Source organism: Silene latifolia, chromosome Y, assembly GCF_048544455.1.
Source record: "Silene latifolia isolate original U9 population chromosome Y, ASM4854445v1, whole genome shotgun sequence".
Classification (NCBI taxonomy): domain Eukaryota; kingdom Viridiplantae; phylum Streptophyta; class Magnoliopsida; order Caryophyllales; family Caryophyllaceae; genus Silene; species Silene latifolia.
In genome coordinates, this window is record NC_133538.1 from 189,688,404 (window position 1) to 189,707,501 (window position 19,098).

A 19,098-nucleotide genomic window follows, 5' to 3' on the forward strand; every position below is an offset into this window, starting at 1 on the left:
ACGGTAAAAAGCAAATAAAAAGGTCCGAACCATGGACGGACATTGAAATTCAATGTCAGTCCATGGTCAAGACATTAAGTTTCAACGTCCCAACCAACAATGGACGTTGAAACCCAACGTCCAAACCAGACAAGGACGGCAACAGTACATGTCCTACCCAGAGAAACGTTGAAGTTCAACGTTCCAGCCGAAGATAGACGTTGAAGTTCGAAGTCCCTGCCCATTACAGACGTTGAACTTCAACGTTCACGCCCTTTACAACCCATTATAGACGTTGAAGTTCAACGTCCCTCCCCTGTAACACGCCGCTTTAATTCCTCAACAAACCCGACAACAAATCAATCGATAACAACAACAACAAAACCATTGAAAACAACAAAACAACAACAAATTCATCAACAACAAACAAAATTAACAATAACAATCCAACAACAACAACAAATCCGACAATACTAAGCCTATTTGCGAGATTGAAACGGGAAAATAACAAGAATGAGGAAGAATAACGAAATTGAAACAAAGATTAATTCAAATGAAGATAAACATACATTACTATCCTAATTAAAATCAAATTATACAATTAAAACTAAATTAATTGAAACAAAAACGACTTACTTGATTAAAAACAAGGAGAATGAGCTCTTGTTGGTGCTATGTCGGCTGTGGTGTTGCTGCGGTGGTAGTGGAGGTGTTGCGGTGGTGATGCAGACGCAGATGTGGTCGTGTCGTGGTGGTGTGGTGGGCGGTGGAGTCGTGAGAATAAAAGAGTGAAAGGGAGGAGTGAATGAGTGAGAGAGAGAGATACTAAGTGTAAGGGTCGTCTTTTTTCTAAAAACCGTCGACGATGTTTTGCAACCCGGGTATAAGTCATATAATTGAGGATTGAGGATTAAATAACAACCGTCAAATCTAAGAGATCAATGGCTGAGATGTGCGCGGAATAGTAAGGGTATATTCATCATTTTACAATTTAATATATATACTCTAATAGACAGCAGCCATTCGTTCATTCATTCTTTTTCAATCAGTTTCTCTCTCTACTCTTTCTCTTTCTCTTTCTATGCGATGTTGTTCCTCCGTCGACCTAATTGTTCGCCGTCAGCTTTTTCCCTCTTATACAAGCTATACAATTTGATTTTTTCTTCATTGCTTCTAGCAATTGAATTGTCAGGTGTGATTCACTCTCCTTTTTATTAGAAATTTTAATTTTGTTATTGAATTATATGCACTTAAGTTTATTTTGATCATCATTATTTTCTTTTTTAACTTATCTATTTTTATCAACTTTTTTCGTTTTAATTTAATTGATTGATGTAATTTTATCATCTCATTTCGTAATTAATGTCTTGTTATGATCTCTTTTTTCTATGATTTGAACATAACTATTATAATTTTTGTTTTAATTGATCCTATATTCTTTTAATTGATGTATTCTTATCATCTCGCTTAATGTTTATTCTTTCTTCTTCTATTTCTCTTTGTATATTCACTATATTTGGCATTATTTTATTCGGATTTGTGTTTTAATCAAGTTTTCATTCAAGTATTACCGATTAACAATTTCTGTATGAGTTATCTTTGTTGTTCATCCTTTTCTAACTACCTAGTATTGTTCAACTAATTAGTGTAAATCCGTATCACACGTTATCCTTAATAGTATCACATGTCATTCTTAATAGTATCACGGATTGAAATATAATATAATACATGGTTGTTTAGCTAATTAATGTAAATTAGTATCACACCTTATACTTATTGGTATCACATGTTATGTTTAACAGTATCACACGTTATAATTATGTATGTTGTATTTCTGGAAATTAAGGTCTCATTGTTTATGCTCCGAATTTTTGTTAAAACGATGCCAATTTTCTGTGTAATGTTGTAAAGTCTTGTAAAATTTAGTAAAATGTTGTTGTTTTGCAAAGTAAAATGATGTAAAATGTTGTTCTAAATGTCTGTAATCTGGTATTTTTATTGTAAAATGTCGTTGCTTTGAAGTAAAATCTTGTAAAATGTTGTCGCAAATCTTTGTAATATAGTTCTTTTGCTATATAATGTTGTTGTTTTGCTGTAAAATGTAGTAAATGTTGTTGTTTTTCTTCTGTAATCACTGTAATTATGTTGTACGATGTTGTAATTGTTGTTATTTCGAGTTTTTATTAATCCACTTTCTTCTATTAGTACAATAGGTTGGACTTTGTCCCACTAGATTGTTGGTTGCATAGACCAGGTTGTTTAAGCGGGTTAAAGGTGAAGAATCCTACGGAGTAAATGTGTCGCCATATTTTCTTTCTTTGAGATGGATCATCGATGAAGTGGAAGTAGACGCCACGGCACAGTATGGTTCATTGCACTTGACGAGCTTTACTTTACATCCTTGTATATCTCTCACATGTTTGCTTACTGGGAATGGCAGATCCACTTTGAAGGGGATATGAAGTCTCATGATGCGTCCAGAGAAGCTAATTGATAAAACCAAGTCAGAAATGAAGCTAAGGATCAGTGTTCCTTTCAAGGGGATATGAAGTCTCCGATATTCTTCATTGGTGTCGTACTAATGGTTTGATGTAATTGAGTTCTTGAAAGTTGAGTAGATAGTCGGTGGTTGCATTAACTTGAGTAATGGTCATGAAATGGTTGTATGAAACGGTTTATCTTGGTGTTTAAAACAAGATGAGGTTGAACAACCGTCAAGTAAGAAGTTGAAGATTGTGCTGAAAAAAGATGCCAAAAAGGATAATAAAAAGAAATTGGTAAAGGTAGAGGAAGAGAAAGGAACTAATATGTGTACTAAGATTGTGTTGACAGAACTTTAATTGAATATGCACTAATTGATGTAATTTTGGAAGGATAGTAATCTGCTGTAGTCGTTATAAATTAATATTGCTGTTGTAATTTTGTGATATTGTTTAGAATCAGCAATGATATTTTATCTTATATGCTGTGATATTGTTTCTCAAAGTCATTTGATATTATTAACACAATAAGAGCATTATTGTTCACCACATCTTGTGATACTGTTAAGCCAGTAGTGTGATATTGTGTACCACATCTTGTGATATTGTTAAGCCAATAATGTGGTATTGTTTACCACATCTTGTGATATTGTTAAACTAATAGTGTGATATTTTTCTTAAAGTCATTTGATATTGTGTCATGAAAGGTGATATTTTTTTTATAATTAAGCGTGATATTGTTTACTAAAACTTGTGATATTGTTAAAACAAACGTGTGATATTGTTTACCAAAAAAATGAAATACTTTAGAAACCATACATTTTCTTTTTAATAACATAAAAAAAGAGGCAAATCCTGGTACAACTATAATTTTGTTACCATTATTTTACATTCCAACTCAAAAATGGAAAAAAAATACAAATTTACAACCGCTTGGAACGATATCTAAGAATAAAGAATTTGTCTTTATAAGAGAAATGAATAAAAAAGCATGATTTGTTTAGTTGATCATGCATTATAAACTCCGCCAGCATGCACACATACTCTTAAGTAACCTCCAAATTAAAAAGTGAAGAAATCTGCAAAAAAAAAGAAAACAAAGTACAAAACATCATCGTAGTATCATCTTTCAAAAAAAAAAGACAACAAATATAAAAAACACACCATATTACAGCATTTACAGCTACATTTTACATTATTTTACCGCAAATCAGTGACATTTTACTGCGAAAACACCATACTATAGCGTTTTAGTTCCTTGATGACATTTTACTACTAAATTATGTAGTCAACCTGCCAAAATGTATGAAAATAGAGTCCCACTAATCTTCACATTCAGTATCACATCATACAAACAACAGTATCACACGTTCTCCGTTATCATAACCAACATGTAATTCGACATTACTCATTTTACTGAACACAAACGATTACTTCAATTCTATCATATTAAAATTTTATCTTTGCACAAACCCTAATTTTCGCGATTAAAACAATATGAAACCCTAATTTTCACAATTAAACAATGTTGAACCTTAATTTTCACAATTGACCAATATTAAACCCTAATTTTTGCGGTTAAAAAAAAAAAGACATCTTATAAACAACTACAACTTCAATTGATGATACTAATTGATTCAATGTGTTGATATTATGAATGAAAAACGTTTAAAATCATTTATAAGTAAAATATTTAGAAATTTACAGCAAGAACATGAAAGTACACTAAATAACTTGACGATTAGTTCAATTTTTTTGATTTAATCCTATTAAATTCATGTAATTCAACATACATACACTAATTTCGAACAAAATTAACATGTAAAATCAATTTAACACTACATAAGTTGAAATAAAATCGCAAAAATAAAAGAAAACGAGAAACAAATGTACCTCAACGATTTTTGCGCGATTTTTAGTGAGATTATTCAATCTAATGAATGAATAAATCTAGGATGTTGAAATACAGTTGAAATCGTGTTTGAAATTTTAGGTTTTCGCAGATTTTCAGTGAGATTTTGAGAGGATTGTGATATATTTTTGTTTGAAATGTTTTAGATTGATTTTGGATTTTTAGAGAGAGAAACGAATGTCTAATTTTGGGAGTTTTAGGTGGTTTTGTTTGTCAATTTTCCTCGCGATATTGTTTTGTATATGGTGTGATATTTCATTCGTAGATTCTACTCAATCCTCAAATATTTAGGAGTTTAGGATCCCGACATTTATATATATATATATATATATATATATATATATATATATATATATATATATATATATATATATATATATATATATATATATATATAATTAGGTTCAACTAAATTCACTTAGTTTAGATGAGTCATTTGAATCCTCATCTAAGCCCTTAGATGAAACATAATGGATGGTTGAGATTAAACAAAAAAAACACACCCACCCACCCATTTCAATTAATTTTCCCCAATTCCCAATATCCTATACATTTCCCAATCTTGTTTTATTTACGTCACATTTTCATTCACTTTCAACACAACCAACAAATTATCTCTCTCTCTCTCATCAAGCTTTTCATCTGCGTTTTTTGTTCTAGCACCAATTTGGTTCACAAATTCATTCTCCATTGGCATATATGTTTTCAATTCATTGTTATGGTTAGTTATCCCAGGATTTTCTTTTGTTATTTTTTCTGTTTTCTCTTCAATTTGCTCGGTCGATGTACACCTCGTGTTGATGATGTGGTTGCTCGAATTGTTGGTTGAGCAGGTGGGCATGCGATAGTGCTTGATGGCGTTTGAATTGGTTGCTAGTGTGAACGCATCGAAGACGTATTGATGTATGATGCACGGTGGTTATCAGCTCGATTTCGGGTTTGATAACCTTAATATTAGATAGACTGTTTGAGTTATAAGATTAATGGTGTATGATGGTGGTCGTGGATGGTGATGATTAGGGCGTTTGGGAATGTCGTGAATGGTGGTGGTAGTAGTTTTTTAATTGTATCCTATTTCAGATAAAGGAGTAGATTTTTGTTCTTACTTTTTACAAATAATAATGGTGTAATTTGTATAAAAGAATGCAATAAATATTTGAAAGAAACTTCAAACTAATTTTGTGCATCTTTAATTCGATAAATGTGTAACTTCAAAGCGATATTATGCAACTTTAAATTAATCAATGTAACTTTTTCGAGTGATCGTGTGTAACTTTAAATAGTTATATGTGTAACTTTAATTCAATAAATGTGTAACTTCAATTCGATATTGTGTAACTTTAAATCAAATTAATCACATTGTTGTACAAAATTATGTTATTAAGGATTAAAGTTACACTAGTAAAAGACTAAAGTTAGACTCGTAAAACACTAAAGTTATGTATCATAAACTTGTATTAAAATTACATAAATTAAAATTAATATCTTTAAAATCACATTGTTGTATAAAATTTAGGTCATTAAAGATTAAAGTTACACTCGTAAAAGACTGAAGTTACACTCGCAAAACACTAAAGTTACGTATCACAACCTTGTGTCAAAATTACATAAATTAAAATTAATATATTCAAAATCACATTGTATAAAATTACGTTAGTAAGGATTAAAGTTACATTCACAAAAGATTAAAGTTACACTCGTAAAATACTAAAGTTACGTATCATAAACTTGGATTAAAATTACATCAAATAAAATTAATATATTCAAAATCACATTGTATAAAATTATGTTCGTAAGGATCAAAGTTACATTCGTAAATGATTAAAGTTACACTCGTAAAACACTAAAGTTACGTATCATAAACTTGTGTTAAAATTACATAAATTAAAATTAATATATTCAAAATCACATTGTTGTATAAATTACGTTAGTAAGGATTAAAGTTACACTCGTAAAATACTAAAGTTACATAAACTTGTCTTAACATTACAAAAATTCAAATTAATATATTCAAAATCCGTTCTAATATAAAATTACATTATTAAGTATTAAAGTTATATTCGTAAAAGACTAAAGTTTCACTCGTAAAACACTAAAATTACATAAACTTGTCTTAAAAATATAAAAATTTAAATTATTATATTCAAAATCACATTGAATATAAAATTACACTATTAAGGATTAAAGTTACACTCGTAAAAGACTAAAGTTACATAAACTTGTGTTAAAATTATAAAAATTAAAATTAATATGATTTAAAATCATTTTGTAACTTCAAGTGTATGAGTAAATTAATTAATTGATTTCAAGTAAATTGGATGTAATTTCAAGTAAATTGGGTATAATTTCAAGTGGATATGGTTACTTTTGGCGGATATAGTGTAACTTGGAAATCACGGAGCAGTACTGAGATTTAGAAAATTCAATTGTGTATGAAATTATTATCACTGCGACGGGCTCAAAAAAATAATAAATCTAGGCTTTTATTTCGCCTTAATCGGAGTCCGGATGAAGATTAACGGAGGTTTTTACGATAATGCCTTTATTTTAACCCGGAAATAAAATTTCAGATTTTGAAAATCATTATTGTTTGGGTTTTTAAAATTAAAATAAGACAATTAAGTGAGTTGATGAGAAAGAGAATGTTATTAATATGTGAGTTGTTAATTAAATGTATGAAAGAGAATATAGTTAATGTAGCATTTATTATTAGGTGAGTGGGTGTTTTTTCATTTCAATCTCAACCATCCATTGTTTTAGATCTAATAACTTAGAATAGGACTTAGAGACTTATTTTTTTAGTCGGACTCATTTGAACGTGACTCTCTCTCCCCCTCTCTCTCTCTATATATATATATATATATATATATATAGGAGCGGGGTCAGGTGCGAACCGTACGCACTAACACTTCCAAAGTCACATCCTTGCATTGAAAACATCCAACGGTCCAAAATAAACCTCCAACAAAACCAGTCCATCCCATTTTTATATCTTCCCTTCCACATACTACCAGCAGGCGTTCATAACCAGGGGCTCGACTCCATCTATGTCGGAAAACACCTTCCAGTGGCGGCAAACCTGACCGGAATCATCCCACCGACACAAGATCGGAGCATCTATGACGACACGGTGGTGCTTAATAACCAGGGGCTCGAAAGCACGGCGGTGATATTCGCCTGAGATACATCGAATTCGTAAGGCTCGAACCAAATCGACCCAGATTTGACTTTATTCGGCTTGGGTTTCGGTATGGTGCTTAATAGCAGGTGGTTCTGGGGTCCGACTGATTCTTGTCGATCTGGGTTGATATCGGAAAGTTGTATCCTCGAATTTTGCGACGCGATTAATAGAAGCTCTTCTCTATAGATATAAGAGGTAGAATAGAAGAAATAAAATGATGGAAAACAGAATTGGTATAGCTTTATTTGAAGTTGTTCCGGGTATAAGTTGTTCCGGAAAACAGAATTTTTGTATGTCACATCTGATACATGAACTCCGTTTTTTGCCTACGTATAAATAATTGAGTAACTTACAGTTAGACTCGGATTGATTGCAAGTGTTTCCAAGTCTTGGACTCAACTGTTTGTGAAAATCTATGTTGTTTTTTGCTTAAATGATGCATTCAAATAATATTGTTAGCTAGTAAATCCACCAGGAGTGGTACCAATTGTCGGATACACTGATACATGAGGTAATATGAAAAGTCATAAACTCGGAGTTAACATTTTTATCTTGAAAAGTCAATTGACAAAACTATCCCAATTCCTAACATCTCAGGGTCTCCTGCAAACTAGATGGTAAGAAATACTCGGTTTCATAGAAATACCGTTTCCAAATGACCCAAAATGCAAGTTGGATCAAAAGACATATAGTATAACATTGTAAAGATGGTTTCTGTTTACCTTAACTATGCCGTTTCTTGTGCCATAATTCTGCTCAATAACTAAGTTATTCCGGGTATAAGCTCGGATTTTGCCATCGGTCTTTAGACAAATCATATGTGTATCTAGCAAGGTAAATAAGTGTATCTAGCAACGTAAATGAGTGTATCTAACAAGGTAAAGAAGTGTATCTAGCTTGCTATAGATGTGTATCTAGTAAGGTAAATAAGTGTATCTAGGAAGGTTAAAAAGTTTATCTAACTTGTTTGAGAGGTGTATCTATGAAATGTAAACGAGTGTATCTAAAAAGGTAAAAGAATGTATGTAGCTTGTTAGAGGAGTGTATCTAGCAAGATAAAAAAGTGTATCTAGCTTGTTTGATATGTGTATCTTAAATTTTAGCATTTTTTTACCAATTTAAGAATCGGGTCTTTAAGAAATTAAGAAATTCAACAAATTTCGTGTCTTTTTACCAAATTAAGAATTTGGTTTCATAAATTTTAGCATTTTTTTTTACCAATTTAAGAAAGGCATGCCATTTAAGAAATGGGGTTTGTAAGAAATTAGTAAATTCAACAAAGTGTCGTTTTAACAAATTAAGAACTTAGTTTTATAAATTTTAGCATTTTTTGTATTTAAGAATTGGGGTTTTAAGATAATATTATTGAGGATATGGAGAATTTTCTTGTTAATGCTAATAAGCATGTTCCTTCAAGGACGAACTAAGTTACGTTGCGAAGTACGAACTACTCTCATACATCTCTCCCTTCTTCCAGATACATTTACAAGTACTCTAAATACATTTTTAAAATGTATATAGAACCATATCATATGTATCCAGCCACCCAACTTGGAGTACCACTTGCTCACTACCACTACTACCACCAATGCACCATCTATCCACCACCGACTAACCAGCTGACCACCGCCATCACAACAACCACCACCCATCCCAACTAACCTAACTGTCACAAATCCGCAATTAAACACCATTGTGGTAGGCGGCCAATCATACCCACGCCTCCAACTTCTCCGATGACGAAGACGAAGCTCGCATCCTACCCGGCTGTCAACACCACGCCAAACAAACCCCGTCATTCACGCCTTTCTCTCTGCAAACGTAACCACATCCACAAAGCAAGCCCACCTGAAATTCAACCCCTACCCGCCCCATACATAGCGATCACGAAATCATCAAGAACCATCAAACTCTCGTCATTCTTTGCTCTTTCGGTCACCATTAGACCCGCCATGCGAGTCTCCGACGACTTATTCTAGCCTCATAATATACATTTTCGACTAAGATAATTCCGCACTAGCACAAAATGCTCTAATCTATGCCCTTTATATCGTTCCTCCCTCCGCACATCAGGGGTACGCCATTGCCAATGACCTAGTTAAAACATTACTGAGATGATGATCCCACCACTCATCTAGCGTCGACAACCACCATTGCTTAAAATTTTGTAGATACGGAATTTCAAATAAATTTTTCCATAAATATACCATGACAACAAATTGGGAAAAGGGCATGTCGTAAAATAGGGTTAATGGGGGAATTACTCGGCGAGGTCGGCGATGGTGAATGTCACGGAGAGACACCAACACCATCGTCGAATTAAGCCAAAAACACCACTTCGTTATCGATAGAATGAAAACTTCGCGAGAAGAAAAGCGGCGGTTCTCCGATAACAAGCGTGTGTAATCTGGAAAGGAAGCTCGTCGCCAACGTTGGTACGGGTGGCGGCATTGGTATGGGTGCTCGGGGAGTCGGGGTGTTTAATAATATGTGGGAATTTGGGGATGGGGTCTGTGTTAGAAAGATAAAAGAAATAAAAGGGTGATTTTGGGATTTTATGTCACGTGTGTTTTGGTTATTAAGTTAGTTCGTACGATTCGCACCGAACTTTAAGTTCGCACGAGATCCTATATATATATATATATATATATATATATATATATATATATATATATATATATATATATATATATATATATATATATATATATATATATATATATATAGAGAGAGAGAGAGAGAGAGAGAGAGAGAGAGAGAGAGAGAGAGAGAGAGAGAGATTGGATTTGGTGATTTTGGTTCTTATGGTGAGTTGTGAGTTGGGGGAATCTCAGCCACTAGATTATATTAAAGATGAGTGGCCAAGATCAAATCTTACATGTCATATAAAACCATTATCATTTACTTATTTTCTCTTTTTTCTAATGTTACTTTTTTTTTTTACTTTAACTTTTTTTTTCTCTTTTTTTACCTCGTGTTATTATGCTTTTTTTTTACCACTTTGATTTTTGTTTTCTCTTATGTTTTTCTTTAATTTACTCATTATGTTACCTTTTTTTTATTTTTCTTTTTGTACCGGATTTTTTTTTACTTGAAAATTTTTTTACTCTTATTTTTTTACCTCGTGTTATTATGCTATTATTGTGCTTTTTTTACCTGGATTTTTTTTACGACTTTAATTTTTTTCTTTCTTTTTTTTACCACATGTTATTGTGCTGTTATTGTTATTCCGCTGTTATTGTGATGTTATTCTGCTGTTACTTTGATTTTTTTTTACGATTTTGATTTTTTTTCTCTTTTTTTTTTTTTTACCATATGTTATTGTGTTGTTATTGTTATTCCGCTGTTATTGTGATGTTATTCTGCTATTACTGTGAATTTTTTTATGACTTTGATTTTTTTTCTTTTTTTTTACCATGTGTTATTGTGCTGTTATTCTACTGTTATTCTGTTGTTATTATGATGTTATTCCGGTGTCACTTTTTTTACTACTTTGATTTTTTTTCTACTTTGATGTTATTGTGATGTTATTCCGGCGCCGCTTTGATTTTTTTTACGTCTTTGATTTTTTTTTCTTTTTTTTACCACGTGTTATTGTGCCGTTATTCTACTGTTATTCTGCTATTATTGTGATGTTATTCCGGTTTTACTTTGATTTTCTACTACTTTGATTTTTTTCTCTTTTTTTACTGCATGTTATTGTGCTGTTATTGTGGTGTTATTGTGATGTTATTCCGGTGCTACTTTGATTTTTTTTACGACTTTGATTTTTTTTACGACTTTGATTTTATTGTGCTGTTATTGTTATTCCGCTGTTATTGTGATGTTATTCTGTTGTAACTTTGATTTTTTTTATCACGTGTTATTGTGCTGTTATTCTACTGTTATTCTGCTGTTATTCCAGTGCTACTTTGATTTTTTTTACGACTTTGATTTTATTGTGCTGTTATTGTTATTCCGCTGTTATTGTGATGTTATTCTGCTGTAACTTTGATTTTTTTTTCTTTTTTTTACCCATGTTATTGTGCTGTTATTCAACTGTTATTCTGCTGTTATTATGATGTTATTCCGGTGTCACTTTAATTTTTTTTAACTACCTTTGAATTTTTTACTCTTTTTTACCATGTGTTATTGTGTTATTATTCTTCTGGTATTGTTATTCTAGTGTTATTGTAATGTTAATCTGGTGTTATTGTGAGTAGTGTGTCCCTATGTTCAACATCGGTAAATTGACAAAATCTCCTAGAAGTGGGATCATCCCCAATAAGGAGAAGAACTCTAACTCCCTCTTGAGCCTTAGATTTAAGAAGGGCGCCTAATGTGATACCCGGTGCATTATGAGCATCGCGAACCAATCTGACAAGGTTATTTACAGACCACCCTGTAACATACACCAATCGACGAGCAACAAAAATAGAATTGAATATGTCACGCCAACATCTTCCGTGCACATAATGCATACCATTCTCGAGTCTGAAATCTGGAAGCATACCATCTTCAACATGGGCATCTTGGTAAAGCGTAAGCCTATTTCCATACCTGAGAGGGAAATATGTCCTTGGAACCCCAAAATAATCAGGACCAGGTCCTACACCCAAGTAGTACATGTTCATTCTCTCTACCAGAGTATATTGGATGGAAACACTCAGTGTAGCTCCATTCTCCTAATTACTACCACCAGGTTTCACAATTGGAAAGGTCCCCTCGATTATTGCACCAGACAATAGTTGCTCTGCCGGGATACCTACAACACCTATGATATGAGAACCTACGACATCATCATCTTTGACCACAAAATGCATTTACGAGTATTATGTGCTCTTGGTACAAAAAATGTTGCATCCAAACGGGGTTCTCGTCATTTATCATCAACATTTCGACTTCGACCCACCCCATATCACCACTAAACTCGTCACCATCGTCGCCCATCACAAAACAGATCCACCGCGACGACCACCAACACACTTCTCCCTCGTTAATCGAGGTACCATGTCTCAATTCTCTACAAACCGAACTCGATTTCGGCGAACTCAAGACTCCCGCATATCAGCCACCATCTAGAACCGAGCACCACATCAAACGACTTTTTCCTTGATATCAAACGAGGTCATTGAGTCGAGTATCTTGATTCATTGATGCGTAGAAAGCCGAGGCAATAATTGTGGCTAGCTGGAAGTTCGGTGTAACTGACACGAGCACCATAGCCAAGTAACTGAAGTATACCAAAGTACAGAACATGGCATACAAGTATCAAAGGACTTTGTGGGCTGACCAGTAGTACCCAATCATCGGATATGTGAACATTGTGAATAACACAGCCATGATGAAAACATAAGGAAGCTCGATAGTCACCTGTCACATTTATAAATCATTGGTACCAATAACTGAGAATGTGATTCGAACTTGTAATCTAGCATACGCAATATCCAATCATATTCATTATTACCCAATACAAATTTAGCAATCTTCGTAAATATTGGCTCAAGGTCCCCGACCATACTCCCTTTATCATTGTTAACTGAAATTTTGGGTAGCTAAACTAATTTTTTTCTTACGATAATTTGCTATTTGGGCTAGTCATTGCATCTAAAAGCCTTCGCCAATCACCCCTGCAGCAGCATGATTTAGCCAAAGCAGGAAATTGGGCGCAAGAAAAACTTCAGATGAATTAAGTTTTTGTTTTAATCATAACTAATTTAGGTAAAACACATATCTCCCTTAAGATTTTCAGATTTGGTAATTAATGTTCCGTTATGAGAAGTTCAGATAGATATTTGTACCTGCGCGAAAGCATAGGCCCATGAGGAGTACATGCCCGCAAATCTTTCTTCAAGTTCGAGTACAGATCCGACCACCACCAAATTTGCATCGACTCAGGTCGACATCCGCTCAATTTCAGTCACCAAATCGGTGAAATTAAGATGATATAAATGTTCGAATTTGAGCATCGAATTTGTGAAAGTGAGATGATATCAATGTTGCAGTGTTTTTTTGCGAGAATTTCTTGATTTTAATTGAATTTTTGGGTTTCTCGGGAGGTTAAAGGGATGATTATAAAGTGTGTTTGGGTTTGATTTTCAGATGGCGTATGTTTTCATTGTATTAGCTGTTATTATATGGTTTAATCTCAGCCATTTATTTTCTTATATTTAATGGTTGAGATTTTCAAACTCACAACTCACCGTAAGAACCAAACTCACGAGATCCCGCCTATATATATATATATATATATATATATATATATATATATATATATATATATATATATATATAGGAATGGGATCATGTGAGGATATACTATCTTTTTTAGGATTGAGGATTTCATTACAATATCACAGGTTGTTCAATACAATATCACAGGTTATTCAATAAAATATCACACAAAAAAAACACATGTGCAAAAAAAAAAAATTATATTTTTTTTTTATTGGCAAAGGTATGATTTTTCGTGATATTGTATTCAAGAACCTGTGATATTGTATTCAAAAATCCTCAATCCTCAAATATTTAGGAGTTCTCACCGGATCTCTATTACCGCAACATGACACACCTCTCTATATAAACTATATAAAACGATTATCACCAAAAGCATAACTCACGATCCACACTTGTTACGTACACTCACACTAGATCCTCAAGTTCCTTTCTTTCATTACCGCAAGACTCATACATAACTTAACACGACACTTATTATTCAACACCCTACACTCCTTTGTCTCAACAAAAGATTATGAACCACCTGCATATATCGGATCATTACCACACATGTTCTACGAATCATTTGCCATGACTATGACTACCGATACCTCATCTTAAAACAAGATCAAAATTCTTTGTAACAACTTCTCACAATGTGTCCCATCAGAGAATGTCACTATACCATGACAACAACGAAAACATGTACAACTCTCTTTCATATCATACTCTACTCACATACCAAAACTTAACTGGTAAGAAACATCGATAAACAAAACAAGCTGTCTATCATACAACTGAAACTCACAGGAAGCAACGTCAAACAAAACAACAATCTATGTATGATGGTGTGTACTTTCGAAACTCGAATCATAATCATCCCGCCTACTCCACCACAACCGGTGACGCCATCACAACACCGCCACCAACAGCCACACCGCAGTGCGAAAAAAAAAATACCCGCATCTCAACACTAAATATCGTGCCCGGATCACCACCCGAGGCACCACAACCACATCGATAGTCATCACTGGCGCATACAACTCCCATAAATACTAACTCGAATAACTTCTCGAGACAAGAAAAACTTACTCAAATCCACTTTACTAAATCATAACACAACATATTTTATGAATTAAACAGGTAATAACCTCGTGAATATCATCCCCTTACCATATCACAGATTGACATGTATCATGATTACATACAAGTATAGCCAGTCATGCCAGATCACTCAAATTATTACCTTTTTGAATATCATTCAATTAGATTAGCGTACTCAACATGCATTACAGAACATTCAAATAGCAACTTTATGATAATCACACCATACCACGTCTTGTGAGGTCATAACCTCACACAAACATTTATATACATCTTAGACCCATAATCACATCCAACTAGTCAATCCTGATCACGTAAGTTACCACTCAACAAAGTTACATGTCGAGCTTAACTCGCATGCCCCTCATCACATTCTTCCATTCGCATAACCAGCACCTTCTGCCATACATAACTATGCAGTTAACACTTACTATGAGAAACCGCCTCCTAAGACTATGTCTTATACTTCCTCACAACCATAGCTATCAATTCAATCTCTACAAAATCAGCCTATTTAGAATTGTCATCTTTCCTATTTATCATTAACCTTAACCACTAGCGACAACACCTCCACACAACTACCGTTCGTACATCAAACTTCTTACACTCATCTCTAAACATCACCGTTTCTTCCCTATCTTTGGTTATCATCCCCAATAACGAGCATCAAATCCATCAACAAAATTACCTCAACATTATTCCCAATACTATCCTTAATTGTATCATCATCTAACTCTCCACCAAAATCTCATATCCTGCAGACATTCTACCAACTTCTTACTTTACTTAATTCCTCAAAACTCAAGACTAATCTTGTAGTTCCAAAGCTCCTGTATAATCATTAATTCAATTCCTCATGATAGTATCATGCATCTTGACGATTCCTTATTATTTTTTATTTTTTTTATTTTTTTTATTTTTTTTTATTTTTTTATTTTTTTTATCACATAACTCCGGTGAACATTTTCTTAGTTTTACTCCCCTCATGCTTTTCTTTTTACACTCGACTAAAGCAATTAACCATTCAACTCCTTATTACTGCTTCCTAACTCTTTAGTGCTCCGATCACCTTCTCATTGCTCCAAAATTCCAATCCCATTATTTCTTATCGATATTATCTCACTCTTTCTTACCATGGGTCCCCTCTCATCACTCCACTTACTCACACTTGTCACTAATTTGTCCATAAAAAAAAATCAACGTTTAATGTTCAAACCATTACATCTCCCTTTTTACATCTCTAGAAATCAAAATTCTTTTTATACCGTTAATTGCCCAAGGAAATCACACATTAGTTTCGTCTCTCGATAACACAAATTTCCAAACTCAGTCACTATCTGCAAATCCACGTCGCGACATGTCTCCATTAAGTTCGCTATATACCACTCTTCTCAATTCCTCTAAAACGACCTTTCATTACATATATTCTTACTCAACACTATTTCTAACCATCTCCCTCCATAATTTGTTATACATCTCAGGTTGCTACTATCCACATTCTTTCTTTCAATCTTTTCATTCTCACGTTCCTTAAACTTACATCACTCTTTGCCCACATTCACTTACTCTTACATTACTTAACACACAATCATATCACTCATCCCGTCTCACAAAACATGCTCTATGCTTCAATTAAGCCATACCAATCTCCTTTTTCTTTTTCCACTATCTATCACAACACATAGAACTCATGTCCTCCCACCGAACTCCTACTCACCACAGGTGCCACTCACTACACCATAAGATTGGGTAACTTACGCATCAGGATCAACATACATGTAAAACGGTGCATAAAGAAGCAAAATAATACCTTTGAATTAAACATAATATGCAACGAATGTCCAAAAGATAAGCATATGACCCAAAACAGGGGTCACTAGATCGAGTACAGGCCACTCGATCGAGTAAGTGACTTACTCGATCGAGTAGGCGAAGATCAGAAGCACGTAAAACAAATCACCAGGGCTACTCGATCGAGTAACTAACGTACTCGATCGAGTTCCCCCTTACTCGATCGAGTACCAAGGCTACTCGATCGAGTACCCCAATTCTCAAGCCTTTGTCCGATTTTCAGTAAAGCAGTCATAACTCACTCATTTCTTGGTCGTTTTGGGCGTGTGACCTATCGTTAGAATCGTAAAAGAACAAGCTATCACCTCAAATTGGAATCACATTAAAATCATTTATGCATCTCAAGTTATAACAGTTTAAAGACAACTTTGCTTTGAATCAGACGACTTAACTATTCGATTTTCTCTTTCAAACAACTTAAACGACAACAAGGTAAACAAAAACAACTCAATACTCATAAAACCAGTATTCCTAATCACATGTTACTATCTCCAAAAGCCAAGCAACAACATTCATCATGCACATAGATTATTTAACTTGTCAATCATAATTTACCCACATCCATTTATTCTATACCTTTACGTACAACAATAACATAATATACGACATAAATCCCCCGATTCACATGTTACTAACATAGCAAAAGTAGAAAATCCACTTCCATCACATAAACATGTTCTCCACATGAATTTCATATTCTCATGCAATTCCTTACCTCATCTTTTCAAACCAAATCATAGATCACATTCATACCCGTATTCATACAATTTATTCATCCAATCATATGCACGCAATCATATGCATATACACAATAGTAACTAGTAGTAATTCCCATCACAATTCATGTTATCATAAAAAAAAATATTACCTTTATCTTTTCCACCACACATCCATTCAACTATATAACACTCATCCATCCAACACACGCAATAGAGCATTAGTAAACACATAGCAATCCCGACTCATATCCCATGGTGACCGGTTCAAAATTGTAGGGCGATTTCGCGACTTTAGGACGTCTCCCAAGCCTTTGCATTAGCTCCTACAACTTTTACCCCGGGTTCATTTTAATTGACTCCCTATATTCATTGGATTCATTGGTTACAGGTTTCAGGATCGTCGCTCTGATACCATTTGTAACACCCCCATACTCCAAGTGCCTTACCAGGACCACTCAGGTATAAGGATGCCACCATCTCGGTTACCCGAGGCATGATATTCATAAGACAATAACGAAACAACTTTAAATAATATAAGTTTAGTGAAAGGTTACAACTGAAACCAAATACCAAAATACAATACATGTTCTCAAACCAACTGTCTACTGAATTAACTGAAATGTTATAAAACTAGCAAAGTTACAACGGAAGACTTCTATCGTCAGACGGTGGCACATCCCAGCTATCCCAGTACTCAACTCAAACCTGCTCAATTACTGCTCACCATCCCCGAATGGATCACCGCAGGTTTTACAAACAACAACCGGGGTCAGTACTAATCACACAACTTATATATATCAACAATACGACAAACAGACAGCTTACACCGTCACACACACACAATCACACCAGTCCCATCAATCTCAATCACCGATGTCCTTTGGACCCCACCGCTAGTGGGGGACCGCAGCCGTACCCACCAAATCCTCGCTCCTCATAATGAGCGATAACCCTGTCTATTAATGTGCATATCCCCTTCCATGGCGGGTTCCACGAAGGGCGAAACTAGGGCGTGAAGCCACTCCCGCAAGTGACCCCACTCAGCCGAGGACACGCCTCCAGAACCAGAGACAAACAATCACAATCAACAAACCGTCACAATACAATTTCTATATTATTCAATCAACCACAACACATCAACAATCATCCCATTATGGGACTAATACTGAGTAGGAAATCCTTCCTGGAAAGCATAACAATCAGACGGTCTCAACAGCTGTATCAAAAAGCCTCTTCTACAAATCCTCCTCTTATCATACATACACATAATCACTACCAATCATTATCTACAACAAAACCCCCAATTCCCCATATTAGGGTTTAAACAACTTAAAGGAAATACTATAAAAACGGTACATAGATATTACCCTCGACGCAAGGATCTCAACGGTATAAAGAAAGGTGAAATCCGACCTTCCAAACTCCGGGATTTGCTAACAATGCGATTAAAGTGAAGAACGATGTTTTGTTTTCTCTCTTGACAGTAAATAGGTTTTGAAAAGTGTTTAAGAACAATGACGGAAAAGATTATATACCTAATCGCATAATTAACAAAACTCGAGAAAAACTCCCCGTAAACCAGCTACTCGATCGAGTGCCCCCTTACTCGATCGAGTATCAACGGTACTCGATCGAGTACCCAACAGGTCAAAAACTATTTTAAAACGCAACTCACCC

The 19,098-nt window shown here is 34.2% G+C and overlaps 1 long non-coding RNA gene across 1 annotated transcript; it reads left to right on the forward strand.

Moving 5' to 3' along the window:
* Nucleotides 1–4,878: 4,878 nt before the first annotated feature.
* On the forward strand, nt 4,879–5,548 carry LOC141634525 (uncharacterized). Its single transcript, XR_012539249.1, has 2 exons — nt 4,879–5,092; nt 5,205–5,548. It is a non-coding gene; the product is annotated as an uncharacterized LOC141634525 (long non-coding RNA).
* The last annotated feature ends 13,550 nt before the right edge of the window (nt 5,549–19,098 follow it).